The 17841-nt window shown below is 32.6% G+C and overlaps 1 long non-coding RNA gene across 1 annotated transcript; it reads right to left on the reverse strand.

Moving 5' to 3' along the window:
• Nucleotides 1–4642: 4642 nt before the first annotated feature.
• On the reverse strand, nt 4643–13417 carry LOC123875087. The gene is made up of 3 exons (XR_006798064.1): nt 13386–13417; nt 13235–13308; nt 4643–4653 (listed from the first exon to the last, which is right to left on the reverse strand). It is a non-coding gene; the product is annotated as an uncharacterized LOC123875087 (long non-coding RNA).
• Nucleotides 13418–17841: the final 4424 nt, after the last annotated feature.

Here is a 17841-nt window from a genome sequence, read left to right on the forward strand (position 1 = left end):
TAAAAAATGATAAAATGTCTTCTATAGGCCTATTGAAAAATAGGTAATTTTTATATATTTTGTATTTCGGCATGAAAAATAACCACTGGATGGCGCTAAATGGCAGAAAAGCTTTTTGTATTTCTTCACCCAATATATTATCAAAAAGAACTTCATCAGAACGAATTGCACAGTCTTCAATCATATTTGTTCCTGGATCTTTGATTGAATTTATTTCAATATCTTATTATTCTATTCTTGAATTTTCATTTCTTAGGTTACTTAATTCTGATAACACGTTGTCTATAAATACGTATCTAGAAATTATGTAAAAGCATGAGATTTTGCTCTCTTTCCCGGAAGATTTTAAAGTTTCTGTAAGAAAATTTAAGAAAATTCTGTATGTTTTTTAAAACGTGATTAACATAAAAATCATTTTAAGCATCTTAAAATCATTTACCTAATAATACTGTAAAAATTACAATATTTTCGTATTTAAAGAAAAGTCGAACTAACAATATGATAAAGTCTAATCTAGTCCGTATAATGTTTTTGTACATATAATTTCCATGTGAATTTTTGTGTTTTCTGCAAAACATTGAATAAATATATCTGTTGATTGATCTTAATGTTTTATAATTTAATATGATTTTCATAGATTTATTACTCTTATATTTTTTGGTACACCAATATCATTGAATCGTTTTTGTACCTACTGTGAATGTTTATTGTAAAGGGATTTATTACTTGCACTATTGCATTTATAAATTATAATAAAATTATAAAATATTTTTGTTCTAGTGCTTGATATAACTTTGATTTAATGTACTTCATAATAACAACACGTAAAAATGGAAGTAAGTATTTCTTCCATGAGCAGTTTATCATCAAGTGAATGGATTTTCCGTCAAGTACTAAACAGCTCCCTGTTCCCAACAGCATGTGTGAATTTTCCTAATTATCACTGACCTTCCGTGCCGTTTTACATCCATTAAATCACCTGAAGACCATATTTTAGGAAAGCTAACACGATACTAAATTTTTCATATAACATGAGCTGTAATTTTGTTACTCATTAATATAATTTATCAAAGCCATTAGGTGATATAAAAGCTACATTAAAAGGTCGTTTAGTAAGTCTTCTGTTAAATATGTTTGATGGTTGGAAACTATTTGGCTACTTTATGTAATTAATGTACAGGTACCCTATCATTATGATAACTTATTTGATACTAGCTGATGCCCGCAGCTTCGCCCGCGTGGATAGGTCAGATCCCCTGCAGCATCAGGATTGAGGAGTTGGACTCCAAATTTTTTATGAAACAATGTCGCAAAGTTCCTCTATCGATTAAAAAAGAAATGACGCAAATCGGTTCAGAAATCTCGGAGATTTCGGTGTACATAGGTAGAAAACACAACTCCCTCTTTGAAAGTCGGTTAAAAAAGTAGCCTATGTTACGCCCTGGTCAATCCTCTACTTGCCTGTGAAAGTCCCGTCAAAATCGGTTCAGCCGTTCCAAAGATTAGCCTTTTCAAACAGACAGACAGACAGACAGACAAAAATTTTAAAAACGTGTGATTCAGTTATGGTATCGTTCAAATAACCATATGAGCTTAATATGAGGTAGTTATTTCGAAATTACAGACAGACACTCCAATTTTATTTATTAGTATAGAGTATAGATGAGGAGTTGGACTCCAAATTTTTTATGAAACAATGTCGCAAAGTTCCTCTATCGATTAAAAAAGAAATGACGCAAATCGGTCAGAAATCTCGGAGATTTCGGTGTACATAGGTAGAAAAACACAACTCCCTTTTTGAAAGTCGGTTAAAAAAGTAGCCTATGTTACGCCCTGGTCAATCCTCTACTTGCCTGTGAAAGTCCCGTCAAAATCGGTTCAGCCGTTCCAAAGATTAGCCTTTTCAAACAGACAGACAGACAGACAAAAATTTTAAAAACGTGTGATTCAGTTATGGTATCGTTCAAATAACCATATGAGCTTAATATGAGGTAGTTATTTCGAAATTACAGACAGACACTCCAATTTTATTTATTAGTATAGATTTGAAAATTGAAAATACTAATGATTGTTGATGAACACATTACAATTTTTTTTTTTGTAATGTAACCACAAGTTCACGGTTTTCGGTTTTTTTCCTTTACTTGTGCTATAAGACCTACCTACCTGTCAAATTTTATTATTCTAGGTCAACGAGAAGTAACCTATAGATTTTCTTGACAGACACGACAGATGGACAGACGGACAGACAGATAGACAGACAATGAAGTGATCCTACAAGAGTTCCTTTTTTTCAATTTGAGTTTCAATAAAACTAATCAAAGCTAGCCTTGTTGAATTAATGTATGAATTATGTCCGCGTGGTATGGGACCAAGAATACTCGCTGTTTTTGCACTTACTCACGTAAGTTACTTACGTGAATAAAACTTACAGTTGTAAAATATGTATATAATATTCACTATCAAAATTTCAGGTAAGTTAGATACATTTTAGCTCATTCGATACTTATTAGATATAAAATAAAAATGAGAATATACTACTACACATGCGTCTGTGTAAATACAGATTTTTGGATCTCTGTTTAAAAGAGTATATTAGATAAGCGCTTTGTGTTAAAATAAATGCGTTTAAAATGAAAACACACGGTTTTCAACAAAGTTATTTTATGTATTTAAAATATATTCTATTATTTATTAAGTGCGATCTGTATCACCAGTATGACATAATTCGCAACTTCACTCATCAGATTCAGCGGCATAGCAGCGTCCACAACATATAACTGACAGACCTGTATCTTCTTAAATGAGCTTTTATTTAAACGTAGAATGTTCTTACAGGCACGTTTTGCTGAAATATAAATATCCGAATGAATAACATGAGCCTTAAATGTAGATGAGTTTTAAAGCAAATCAAACTAACAAATTGCTTTTATCGATCAATTTATCGATAGTATAAAATAGTCAAAGGACGCCCCTAAAGCCATTCATTTATTTTACAACTTTTACTTAGGACTCTAAATCAGATTTTAGGACAGATTTGACATTTACAAAAATAAATCATTCATTTTTGAATATAAGTATTATTTTGAAAGCAAATGGAAACCATAAATCATACCACTTCCATCAGCATCTTGGTCTTTTGTGATATTCAAACAGACAGTATTAGCTTTGTTAATCGTAGTGTAAAAATACTGGCATGAGAAGCTTAGTAAAAACTGCAAAGTCAAATCTTTGATTGCCCATACCCAGACAAAGAATTGAAAAGCAAAAACATTAGCTCTTATCTGAAAAATAAAAATGTTTTAGGCCGGAAATATATTTCCAAAACGCCATTTTACATGACGTAATACCACTACACCGCGAGTAAATCATTGTGCGTATTTTTAATGCTGTAGTATTTGTACATTTAGTGTACTTCAAGATAAGCTTACCTTTTTAAAAACTTTAGTATATAAATGGATAGAAAGTTGTACAAATAATGGAGTAAAGAAAAACGTCTTAACGCCATGGTATAAAATCTAAAACAAAAATTAAAATAATATTAAAATAATGTATGTATCTTGGGTACAATGCCTCGATGAGGTTTTAGATTTAATTTAGTAAATTTTAGTTTTTAATTTAATTTAAATATTTTTATTTGTTTTTAATTTTAATTTAGATGTAAATGCTGCTTTCATTGAATAAATTATATGCTATGTATATAATATATAATATGATACACATTTAAAAATTACATGATCGGTATAACTTATATCTAACTTACAGCAACTTATTCAAATTTCTAACCATACCTAAAAGTAAAATATACCTAAAAATAAAATAAATAAAGATCATGTTACTGGAAACAAATTTACCAAAATTTTAAATGCTCGTTTATAGATATCATATGTTTTCAAAATTTGTTTATACATTCGTGATAATCGATTCCATTCTGCCCTTGTTTTATTTTGTCTTATGCATTCAGTATCTGTAAAAACTTAAAATATGGTTCAATATTCTAACAATCTTCATATTCGTACCTACTTGTAGTAAGCAATAACATGCAGTAGTTAGCTAAGTTTCCTTCTCTCACGCACAATGTAACATTTTCAATAATTAGGATAGAGTCAGTACACTTTTAACAAATGTGGCTACGAAATACTACTGATACTTTCAAAATCATTGAAAATGTTCGAATGTGCGAGAGAGAAGAAAACTTGCTAACCACGGCGACTTAAGCTTTTAACTTACCAGGCTCTACAATACTTGCTAAATCGTGAACAACATTTTTGTCGTTCGTAACTGATGATAGCTCAGACTTCGAGAAAGTAAGCTCAGAGATCCATAAATTCAAATTGATGTCGATCAAAGTAATTATTCGTCTAGCATAAATAATATTCATATCGAAATGCATGGTCAGCAGTAATAATACAGCATTCGTAATCGGCATTTCATACTTCGTATAGTAAATTAAAGTAAGCGCAACATAATAAAAAAAAATTGCACCAAATTCCAACCAAGAAATAACAGTACAAGAAGCAAAATTTATATTCTCTTTAAACTTTAACATTTTCATAGTTCTCTGAAAATTTAAGACAAGCCCTACATTAACTTTTCTACAGCAAATATTTAAAAAATAAGTGATTGTAAAACCCAAGCTGTAAAATACCAAATCTGAAATGCAAGCGATTTTAATAACCATATCTGGAAACGAAAACTGTAATAAAGTACGATAAAAAGAAAAACCAATGACAAATACAACGGGAAAAAAAGATATAACATCCATTAAAGGCCTATTAAAAAATAGAAAAGTTTTATTCATTTCGTATTTTGGCATGAAAAATAACCACTGGATGGCGCTAAACGGCAGAAAAGTTTTTTGTATTTCTTTATCCAATATATTATCAAATAAAACTTCGTCTGGACTGATTGCACAGTCTTCAATCATTTTTGTTTCTGGATCTTTGTTAGATTTTATCTCATTTCTATTCTTGAATTTTCATTTCTAAGACTATTTTTCTGACTACACATTGCCTTTAAATACGTAATTATGTAGAAATAACATAAAAGCAGGAGATTTCACTCTCTTTCCCTGGAAATTCTAAATTTTTCTGTAAGAAAAATTATGATAGAGCAGGCTATGGTCATTACAATAAAAATAATATAATCTATAGTTAACAAAGTGTATGATTTTTAAGATACGATTGACATAAAAAATATTTTATGCATTTTAATATCATTTACTTAATAATATTAAAATGATTTTTTTTAAAGAATTTTCAAACTTACTTACAGTGAGGGTAATAAAGAAGACACCCAGTCCGTATTTAATGTTTTATTCAAATCATTTATTTCCATGTAAATGTAATTTTCTGCAAAAAATTGAAAACATATATTACAAGTTGACAGATACTCGTGTTCCTAATATCACATTATTTTTACCGTAATAATAAATATGGTATCAATTAATATTAATATTATTAAAGGATTTTTATACTAAGAATGATAATATAATACCTAAATTGGGATTAATTATAAGATGCGAGTTATTGTGGATCAATACGCAATGTGGGGAACCAATACGCTTTATGTCCCAATTCCTAACGAATGCGTTAGAAAACACATAAATAAAATTACTGATGAATGAGTAATAATGTTATTAGGTTATTATAGCCAAGAGCAACCTGTAGACAACAACACAATTTAATCTATGTAAGTAACTTAATCAAAATAATGTTCAATCTAATTTACAATATGAACGTTAACCTGACCATTTTCAATATTACTCCATAAATATGTAGACATTTAAGTCGCAACAAATATAAAACACTCACTCGTCACTGGTAGAGATCTCTTATAGAGATAAGTGCTTCCCTGTCTACTTTTTTTTTTTCTTTTTGCCTTTATTGTTACAACTTTCTGGTACAAATAAAAAATAAAATAAATAAATAAAATGTGCTACAAATATTTTAAAAACTTAGTTCAAACTGTATTTTCATTCAAAGCTATTATGATAATAAGAGTTTTATTCGGTTTTTACAGTAATTTGTTTACATCAAAAATTTTATCGACATTTGCTAAATTGTATTGCTTGTGTTTTTGTGTCATTTGCGTACTAAATTTAGTATTCTACTTCATTAGGGGTTCACCTATCGGAGGAACAGTGTACGGTATGCTCATATTGATACAATTGATCGCAAATATAATAACAAATTTGTACACAAAAGATGAAGAGTTTATCAAATTCTGTTCTAATATTAAAACTATCGACAAACTGACAGGTTTCAAGAAATGTTATGGACAGTTAAAAATTACATTGTCTGTATATTTCACATGTTTAATAGCAAAGTATATATCTGAAACATTTTACCATGAAGAGGGAAAACCTTATACATTATTTGAATTCATTCTTATTGTACATATAACATCCAATCACCTGGTTCATTTAACTAATTCAATTATATTTGAATGTATGCTATCACGACTAAAACTCATAGTCACTAAATTAGATACAGATTGTGATGCTAAAATAATTTCTATTGAAGTTATAATAACAAAGTTAAGGAAGTTTGCATACACATACAAAAATATGTTACATATTTTTGGATATGTAAATAAATCCTTGAAAATTGTGGTAAGTTTGCCTTACATTTAAACTTAATTAATAATTTTGTAACTCTTCTTCATAATTTTGCTCTATTATAAGACAAATTAGGATATTCTTATTATTTAATAATAATTAGCTTTTTATTTAAGTAGGTACATATACCTATATGTCGCAGCGCAATGGCGTAAACCGGGAATGGGCCATATCCCTGAGAGATGTTAAAACATCAACTCAATTAGACCATTTTCACTAAATAAACTGGTGATATTATAAAATACTGAGCAAAGTTTATAAATGTAAGGGCAGACGGCAGACCGAACTGACCGAATTTCTTCTTCACGGAAATACTATATATATACTAGAAATATCCTACGATAGATAAGACTGCAAGGGGTCGGGAATTGGGATAACAAGATTTCGTCTAGTCTAGTGAAACACTAATTGATAATGATAATATTGCCCAAGAGGACCTAAGTTCTCGGCCTGCGGCTGGGCGCATGAGTCTTTATGGTGTAATGTAACCTAACTTTAGATTTTGATACTCAGATTTCGTTCTAAAAAACATTTGATGTAATCGGAAAATCCCTGAGGAAAAAGAAGGGTGCCAAAATCTAAAGTTTGGTTAGGTTAAATTAGAACATAAATATGCATGTGCACTTAGGTTCTATTGGGTGATATTATCTTATCAGGTGTTTCACTAGTCACTAAACTATGCTCAAAATTCTATTATAAACAGCTATGCTTGCTAAGTTTATGCCATTTCGCTACGAAATAATTAGGTATATATTTTTTGTGAGAAGCAAGCAACCCATAAAAATCAACAGCAGTAGAGAAATCATCGCATTAAATAAAATATTTAGAGCCTTCAAAATATAGGTAAGTACCTAAATTTAAGAAAAAAAAAACAAACGTAAATAATTCATAAGTTTTAGTTCGGCAAGTCTCACGTAAGTAAAAAATATCAAGAATGTTCTGTAAATGAATAGAACGGTGAAGTTGGAACAGGAGAGAGCACTTAATGCTTTTTGACTAATATTCTTAATATTTTTTATTAATTTTCTTAATTGACGTATTTTATCAAAATTATTTATTAATATGGTTATAATATCTAGATGTTTACCAGCTTAATGGCAACCGTCGCAAAAACCATTTGTTGCATTTACTTTGCCACTGTGTCATTGATTAACCAAGTAAGTTGATTTTATACTTACATCTCTTAAGATTATTTTGATCACGATTTAACGGCTGATTTTTTAATCGGCCGTGGATACATCTCTAAGTTTTACTCACGGAAGTAATTAATACACGTAAGCTGTTAATCATGTACACTTACGCTTACATGATTAACTTACGACGAATTTACTAATGCGCCTAAACACTCTTACCTTATATTGTCAATATATTACGGGTAGGTTACTACTTACGTGAGTAAAATTTGCAGGTGTAATCGCGGCCAAACGTTTTGACAATTTTCAAAAAAGATTTTTTGTCAAAAATCGAAATGGATTTATTCATATATAAGTAGGTAGGTACTAGGTACCTACGTTATTACGATATTACTGAAATAAGATTTGTCCATGTGATTAAAATTCTTATAATAAGTATAAATAACCGAAAGTATTAATATCGATTTTTTGCCATGATTTTATTGACAGACAGACAGACAACGAAGTGATCCTATAATGATTCCGTTTTTCCTTTTGAGGTACGGTCTACAGAACCCAAAAAACTGCGCTTTAGAACTTTTTCAATATTTTTTTTAGCATGACGCTAGAACTGCGCAGAGTGGTATATTTGAAGCTTCTATAAATATTATATTTATGTGCCTGCCAGCATTTATAGCGGAAATGCTACTCGATGAATATGGCAAGATAAAAACACTGTTTGGTAAACTGTTGTTCAATTTTAGAGGTAATTATTTTAAACTACATATTATTATGATGCCCGCGACTTCACCCACTTGGATATATGTGTTTTTTTTTAAATCCCGTGGGAACTCTTTGATTTTCCGGCATAAAAAAATTGCCTATGTCAATTTCCGGGATGCGAGCTACCTCTGTACCAAACATATAAATCGGTTAAACGGATGGGCCTTTAAGAATCCCGTGGGAACTCTTTTATTTTCCGGGATAAAAAGTAGCCTATGTCCTTCCCCGGGATGAAAGCTAACGCTGTGCCTGTCTCAATCGATTGAACTGTTGGGCCCTGAAAAGCTAAACAGACAGATAGACACTTTTGCATTTATAATATTAGTATGGATGGATGAATATTATGGTAATATACCTCTTCTTACATGATACGAGTACGTAGAAAAACGCGAGTGACCGAAATAGCTCAACGTATCTTAACCCAATGCCTGCCACTGGCACTAGCTTTTCAGCTGTTTATCTCCCAGTGCCCCTAAACGCGCATAGGTGCCTTGATACATTTTTAAGCTCAGTGCCGTCGGCGCAAATATGTATCTATTGTCTAATTTATTGCTTTAAGCCTTGTTTTTATTGCACCCATAACAAAAGAGCCCACAACACTGCAGCTTTTCCCAATCTTTTCCAGCTACAAAGGCATAGGACTTGTTTTCTATTATTGTTTGGAAAATAAAACAATTATTAATTTTACATTTATAATCTTTACTAGCTGTGCCCGCGACTTCGTTCGCGTGGAATAGTGACTTTTCGCGCTTTATATAGCCACGGACGCTCAGGCGCGAGGCGCCGTGATTCCTTAAATTGACATAACTTTTTTATTTATGAACCGATTGACATGAAATAAACACTAAATCCTAAGTGAAGCTTACTACAATATATTAGTGAAAACCGTATCTAAATCGAATAAGCCGTTTCTGATATTAGCGTGCACAAACACACAGACAAACAGACAAACAGACAAAAAAAAAATTAATTACAATTTCGGGTTCGGCATCGATATAATAACAACCCCTGCTACTTTTTTTTATATATTTCCATTGTACAGACACCACTTTTCTACAATTTTATTATATGTATAGATTAATTATCATTATCGTTCAATGTTCATGAACACATTTTTTTTGGATTCCTCCTTTCGGATTTTTCCTTTATCATAAGACTACCTTCCTGCCATGATTCTAGGTCAACGGGAACCAACCTATAGGTTTACTTGACAGGCAGACGGACAATGAAGTGATCCTATAAAAATAATCGAGAGATAATTGAAACAATTGAGAGTGCTTGAAAATAAAATATAGCCTATGTCACTCAGGAAAATGTAATGAAATAATAAATAATAATGTAATAATTTAAAAATCGGTTCAGTAGTTCCAGATATAACTTCCTACAACCAAACTTTACCTCTTTATGATATGTATAGATACATATAGATTATTAATTTTAGATTTTGGTTTATGGTTTTTTATTTTTGTAAGAACTTCTCTGTTTTTGGATTTCGTCAGTGGCGGCGTTTGCTGGCGCGCTTATTGTGACTTTTTGGAGTGTTTCTTTGTTAGAAGTGGCCGGTTTTTGTGTTTTGCGGTGGTGGAACTGACTGGGAAGCGCGGCGCTGCGTGTATGTCGGCGGGCGCCGGCACAGACGAAGTCCATACTTATACATATAGTTTCCCTAACTTGTAAGTAACTACAAACTTGACGATGGCTAATCAGTGTAAAGCCAGACGAGAGAAAGAAAAAAAAACTTCTCTGTTTTTTTTTTGCAGACGAGATCCTACGTCATGAAATTTACGAAATACTGGAGTATATTGAGAATGTGCCGCCGAAACTCTGTATTTGGCGCATTTTTCCCGTTAACATTAACATGTTTCTTGGATTTATAAATATTTGTGTGACTTATGTAATTATTCTATTACAGTTTCAATTTTAATTTTAATACCTAACTTGTTATGTAATATTATGTTTGATGCTTTGTATTTTTTAAATATTCTTACGTAACTACTTACGCTGACTGCTTATCATAATTATTAAATGCATTAATCCCACTACTGTCACCTGTCAATAATATCTGTTAATAATAGGGCGTCTAAACGGGATATATTTTACGACAATTTGTGGCTGCAATACTGTGGCCGGCAACATTGCTAGCAATACCAGCCACACTATGCAATATTTTAAGGATGGCCCGGCATTATAGCCACATATTTTTTGGTATGTCAAAATGTTTTTATGTGTAGCCGGCGTGTGGCCGAACGATCGCCTCGCAATCTAAAATACTGCAATATATCTGGGCCATCTATATTGTTGTTCTGTTTTACTGTATATGCGCGTCCCTTTCTCCCTGCGACGTGAAGTACTTTGCGTATTAGGTCCAATTCTGTTCACCAGAAATTCGAAGTCGCTCTTAGACATTCTTGTAAAATTTTTAAATAAGTATTTATCCAGCATTCATTCCTTGTCTACGGAATCCAAAGTATCACGCCTACTACTTAGGTAGGGTCGAATCCACATTCGTGTCCTTTTTTTTCGTTTTTCTGCCAAAACAATGTAAGCGGCTGCGATGAGCGTCATTTCGTCGGCCATTGTTGCTGGATTGTGTGGCTCATTAAAGGGTTCTGAATCAAAGGCCATACTATTGTAGCCATATTGCAACATGTTACCTGCAATTGATTGCTCAGCCATAAAATGCACTAAAATGTTTTTTTGATGGCTGGGCAATGTTTGCCAATAATTGCAACCACAAATTGTCGTAAAATATAGCCCGTTTAGACGCCCCTTAATTTATACTTAAAATGTTTTATAAAAATATATTTCAGAATTTTATTGCTGCCACATGCCACGCGATTTCTATTAGCTGTATTACAATTATTATTAGATTCCACACACATTTTCAACCATTACATTGATTCGAAACTCAGTGTCTAACACTGAATGATAGATAGCAACCGAGGTTAGTTTGTTTTACATTGCTGCTCCACTGGGTGATGTCAAAATATTCTTTCGTACAAAAGCTTTAATGGATTAAAAAATGAGCTCGGTGCCTATCATTCAGTGTTAGACACTGAGTTAGTGAATCAACTAGCTAGCGTCAGGTAAACATAAATCCTGTAGAATTTTATTAAATACCAAACGAAGTAGATACCTATAAAATATATTATGAAATAAATCTAGTATAAAAACCAGATGAGTTTATGAAAATACAAGTGACATTTTCTAACAAGTGTAAATTAAAAATTTATAACACCCCCGACAAGTGAAGGTTACCGTAATAACTAGAAAAGAGCTGATAACTTTCAAACGGCTGAACCGATTTTCTTGAATTATAGCTAAGAACACTCTCGATCAAGCCACCTTTCAAACAAAAAAAACTAAATTAAAATCGGTTCATTAGTTTAGGAGCTACGATGCCACAGACAGATACACAGATACACACGTCAAACTTATAACACCCCTCTTTTTGGGTCGGGGGTTAAAAATTACAATCAGCTTTCGTTAAATAGATAAACCCAGTAATACATATAGGTACGAGTAGTTTCGTGTAGTGTGTACAGGTCAGGTACACTGCGTTTATTGTGCTAAGGATGAAGGTATCCCTATATTTAGTGGGTAAAGTTTGTACCTCTTCAAAGTCTATGTAAAGTAAGAGATAGGGGTGGGAATTTAGTAACTATGCCTGCCCTAAGATGAATGCGTAATTTGATCAGCCTTCAGGGAAATTAGTGAATTCGTATAAGCAACTTGCCGGGGACACAAGCGCCCTAAACCGTAATACAACTTTGTAGTTTGTAATGACTAATGACACTATTGTGAAATCTGGACTCCGCTGACGCAGTGGTGAGGACCTACCACCACCTATCACCACCTACAGCTATCCTAACATACGAGTAGTTCAGATTCAAATTCAAAATATTTTTAAGTATAAAGTACTTTTGAATCGTCAAAATCATCTACCACTGGTTCGGAATGCCTTTCCTACCGAGAATAACTAGCAAGAAACTCGGATAGTATAAAATAGTCCGATTTTCAAGCCCTAGACACTAAAGTTAAGTATAATTTTTATACGACTTTGAATGAAGGTATAGGTAGGTACAGGGTACATATTATTACGAGTAGGTACGGCGACACTGCGGTTGCGTCCTTCCAGTGGCGACAGGAACCCAGCATGAATGTTTTCTGGCTTTATAGAAGATCAATGTTGTATCCCAATAAGTAGTACGCCTTCACTATCGTGATTCGGCGAATGATTTGAGTTTGGACTTTCACGATAGTTCGGCATTCGGTAAATCAACTGGTCACTCTATTCGACGTACGGCGAATGTTTTTTTATTCAGATACAGGTTAGCCCTTGACTGCAATCTCACCTGGTGATAAGTGATGATGCAGTCTAAGGTGGAAGCGGGCTAACCTGGAAGGGAAATGGCAGATTTTGACCCACACAAGATTGACGAGTTCCTTAAATAATAAGAATAAAATGTGAAAATTTTCTTTTGTAACTTTGGATAAATAAATAAATAAAAAAACTAAATATAGTCGAACTGTAAACACCGAAGCAGTTACATAACTAAAATACGACAAGTCAAACGAGATGCGCTCTTTAATGAAGCAATCTACGTGCTCATTACTATTCCATAAAAGCAGATGCATCGTACAATAGGTTATAGTTCAAGTGCTGGTGGAAACTTTATACAGGGACTTGATAAAGCTCTCCCAAATCAAAAGTCATTACATTAACACCGGAATTCATAGACAAGATAGGGATTTCTTTAGAGGACGATTAAAACGACATGTGTCATACACAATCTTCATGCAAATATAAATATACAATCCTTATACATATGTATATTTAAAATGGAATCTCTCACTATACATTAACAAACCTTTATGCATTGAATAAAGTTGGAATATGACATCTGTTTTTTGAACCGTCCTCTAAAGAAGCCCCTATCTTGACTATGAACTCCGACTTTTCATTTGGGAGGGCTTTATCAAGTACCGACCTGTATAGAGTTTTCACCAACACTTGAACATAGGCTATTTTTATAGGCTACTTTTTATTTTTTTACTTTTTACTTTTTATTATGCCACGACATCACTTTCTATCAGGTGTGATGGTGGTCAAGCGATTGTCTATAATGAATTTTAAAAAAATCCAGGAAACCCAAAGACGGAATTTTCAAATCTATCCACGCGGACGAAAGCTCAGACATGGGCATCATCTACTTAGTTAATAATAAATAGTTAATTTTCCTACAATTATTACAGAAAAAATAATTTTTGTGGGTTCGTAGTCTACGCGGTCATACATCGTCCAACCTTTCGAGTTGCAACTTTATGTACATACCTACTTGTTCTTGACATATTTTGTGTGAAGATTTCTGTCGTTTTAATAATTATTTATGTCTCTTCAAATTTTTCTACCAGCTCTTCAATTATGACACGCCAGTTTGGCTTGTCGTTAAAAGTCGTATAAAATGTAAACGCTGCCTCATTTCAATGTTAATTGGGAAAATAAACAAATCGCCTCCCTAATGGTATTTGACGCTTTTTATTCCCGTAATACATTTGTAAGGCTGTGTGTACACTGATCACTGTGTTAAAATAAAACAATATATGTCACTGGTCACTGTGATTTTAATTAACCCCCGACCCAAAAAGAGGGGTGTTATAAGTTTGACGTGTGTATCTGTGTATCTGTCTGTGGCATCGTAGCTCCTAAACTAATGAACCGATTTTAATTTAGTTTTTTTTGTTAGAAAGGTGGCTTGATCGAGAGTGTTCTTAGCTATAATCCAAGAAAATCGGTTCAGCCGTTTGAAAGTTATCAGTTCTTTTCTAGTTACTGTAACCTTCACTTGTCGAGGGTGTTATAAATTTTTAATTTACACTAGTTCAAATCTGGCTTTCTTTTTTGTCATTAATGAAAGTTTTCCCCTAGACTCTGTCACTGATTAGGAACTGTGTTTTTTTTAAATAGAATTAATAGTTCAGATCTGACTTTTTTCATAAATTAATGTTTCACCCTGCACTCTACCACTGGTTATGTGTTTTTAAAAATAGAATTGATAGTTCAGGTCTAGCATTCTTTTTTACATTTGTGAAAGTTTCCCCCTAAATGATTTGCGAGTGCGAATAGTCTCTACACAATTTTTTTGTAGAGCATATTAGTCTTGTATGTTTGTACTCAGAACTCAAAAAAAAGTAAAAACACCTTTTTATTTAACAAAAAATGCAATACCAAATATATTTCGATCCTATTTATGTCGAAAATAAATAAAGAGGATACAATATCAAAAACCAAAGAAAGACAAACTAAACAAAAAATGTACACGACACCTTAGTTTAATTTCAGTTTAGTTTAATAATTTGTAAATATTTAGGTATGACCGTGCCTAATATTTACTTATTAATATTTGTGGTTGTATTGGAGTTATACCCATAGAGAATAGAGATTATTAATTGTAATCATTAAGAAATCAAGGAATGTGGAACTTTATAGTTAATTTCAAAGGATCCTATTCCAAGCTCAACTCAATCTCCAAGATAAGAGCAAACTTAACCTGTAAAAGTGTACATAATTAAAGTTCTACGCCAGCACAAAGGATGCGTTCGAAGATAAATAAGTACCTACCTATCTATGAGAATTAGATTATTGGAATTTGAAACGCACGATTTCTTAAATTTTATAATATTTAAACAAGTAGGTACCTAGGTAGATAACAAAAGAGAAATGAAGTCATAATTCGTTTATACGGCATACAATTTGTATTAATTTACGTGGGTATCTTTTGTTAGAAAGCGGTGATAGACTAGTGATTAAGACGTTAGCCTCCTAATCGGGGGTCTGAGATTTGATCCCGGGTACGCACCTCTGACTTTTCGGAGATACGTGTGTTTTAAGGTGCATGGCACGGGTCTGCCAGCGAAATTCAAATTTAATTTGGTTTTTCGCAATTTGTAAATTAATACGACAAGTAAGCTTATGGCATTCTAATTCCAACAATGTCAGTAGGTATCATCTTCAGAGGATTACATAAATACATATCTATGCATAAAAATCTTTACTTGAAAGTGTTCAGTTTAAGAAATTAGTCAAAATATTAAGTTTGACATAAGTTACTCACAAATTAGTCGATACTAGAACTAATTTCTTAAACTGGATCCTTTCAAGTAAAGATTTTTATAAAAACCTGTGAGGATAATACTGCGATTGGCGCAATTAGAGTGCCATAAACCAACTTTGTCGTATTAGCTTATTAACCCATTTGAGGCCAAACAAAAACTAGAAGGGTAACCTTAGTTTTTTTTTTAGTTTATTAATTATTAGCAATACAAAGATACAAAAAAATAAGAAAATAGTCTTAATAAATATTTTTCAGGATTTTACAGGGGTGTACCCAAATTGGCACAATGGCCACTTAAGAGTCAAAATTCGTAATACAAGCTTTGTCATAGCGAACTGTTTTCTTGCGTTTTTACGACCCCAACGGAGTAATTTTGGCAAATGATACAAGGAATATTCTAAAGAAGCTTCTCAGGAACGTGATCAGCGCCGTCTAGTTGTGACGATGGGCGAGCAGAGTGGCTTTGGATTGATTCCTTGAGAGCGATTCTGGCTAAACTTCGTCGAGATAATAATTCGATCCATGGGGTAGTCTTTATAGGCAATCGCTATAGGCATTTCATATTGTCATGTCAATCATGTAAGTGAATGAGATCCACTACTATTTTTGCCATGAATGCCGATTCGATACAGCAATTTTGATTGGTCCATTTCGTCCACTCCATTCATGCCCTTGTTCAAGATTTGGAACAAATGTGGAGTTTTTCATACGATTTTCGTTCAGAATTCAATCGTAAGATTCTGTGTTAGTTTTCAAATAACTTGCAGTACACTTTCGCAAAACTGAAACATTCAAAATGGATTGATTTGGTCCAATACTAAGCTTTTCAGTTTGTGGCGAACTGATTCTAATTAGAACTCTTTTGACAGCCAACGACTCGTCGTCACTGCTGCCTTCAGCACCAGAAAGAGTACCTACCAACATTGTGAACAAATCTAAATAAAAAAAAAAAAATTCGGACTCACTCAGCAACTTACACATCAGCGCCCAGCCCAAACTCTTGGATCGAGAAAGCTGAAATTTTGCATAAATGTTTCTTTTATAACGTTGATGAAGAATAAGGTCGTATTTCGCAAAATTCCCACGGGAGCTAAGCCGCAAGTGGTCGCTAGTATTTCCATATTTCCAACAACGTCATTTGGCAAGCTTGATGGAGTCTCGTTGTCATCAGACCCTACTTCTTCATCAGTAACGGCGTCAACCTTTCGTAGATTTATAGCGAAATCATACTTCAAACTGTTATCTCTATCTTCTAAGATCGAATTAATAGCTTCCTCTTATCTTCAAAGGTTGTATTTGGCACTATAATGCCTTTTCAGGTCATCTTGATAATCTGTAAAAATTGATATATTTAGTGTTCCAGTACTATACTTGTGGCCATTGTACCCAAATTGGTACAGTAATATTTCAAGTCCTATAAAATTTTATATACTTAGTATAAGTAACTAAAAAAGCTTGCAAATATTTAGGAATTTATTGAATTTGACAAAATATAATTATTATTGATGAAATATTTTATGTATATAAAATTATAATTATAAAACTATACATACCTCCACATGTCTCTCGATAACGAAATTTGATGGATCGTTACTAAAATAATACTGATGATAATTTTTTTATTTTATTTTATATTCAATCACTGCACTTTCAACTACTCATAAATGTAATAATATATTAACTAAAGTCAACACTTTTTTTATTTCACTTCAATAAGTAAGTGTTCCCAAATTGGTACGGCGGTCAAGAATGGGTTAATTGCGAAAAACCAAATTAAATTTGAATTTCGCGGCCAGACCCGTGTCAAAAGTATTAGAAAGAAAGAAAGAAAAACTGTTTATTTGGTACCAACAAAAACATAACTTAAAATAAATAAATTATGAAATGTGACGCGTGGTGTGTGGTGCCAAAACTTCATATTAGGTAGGTACTTACTTTAACGGTGAAGGTAAATAGCGTGAGGAAACCTGAGAATTCTCCATAATATTCTCAAAGGTATGTGACGTCTGCGTGGTAGGCTATGGCCAAATCCACAGAAATCCAAATAAGTATTTTATATCTATGGTCAAATCCTCATTCTAAGAGTCGACCCGCGCGCAGTTATAGTGAAGTGAGGAAAATGAATCTCTTGATTTTTTTTTGAATAATAACCTGAAATGACATCACAAAAGCCAGAGTCCCGACCGTATCGCTTTTTTTTATTTACACATCC

Source organism: Maniola jurtina, chromosome 19 (assembly GCF_905333055.1).
Source record: "Maniola jurtina chromosome 19, ilManJurt1.1, whole genome shotgun sequence".
In the NCBI taxonomy this organism is placed as follows: domain Eukaryota; kingdom Metazoa; phylum Arthropoda; class Insecta; order Lepidoptera; family Nymphalidae; genus Maniola; species Maniola jurtina.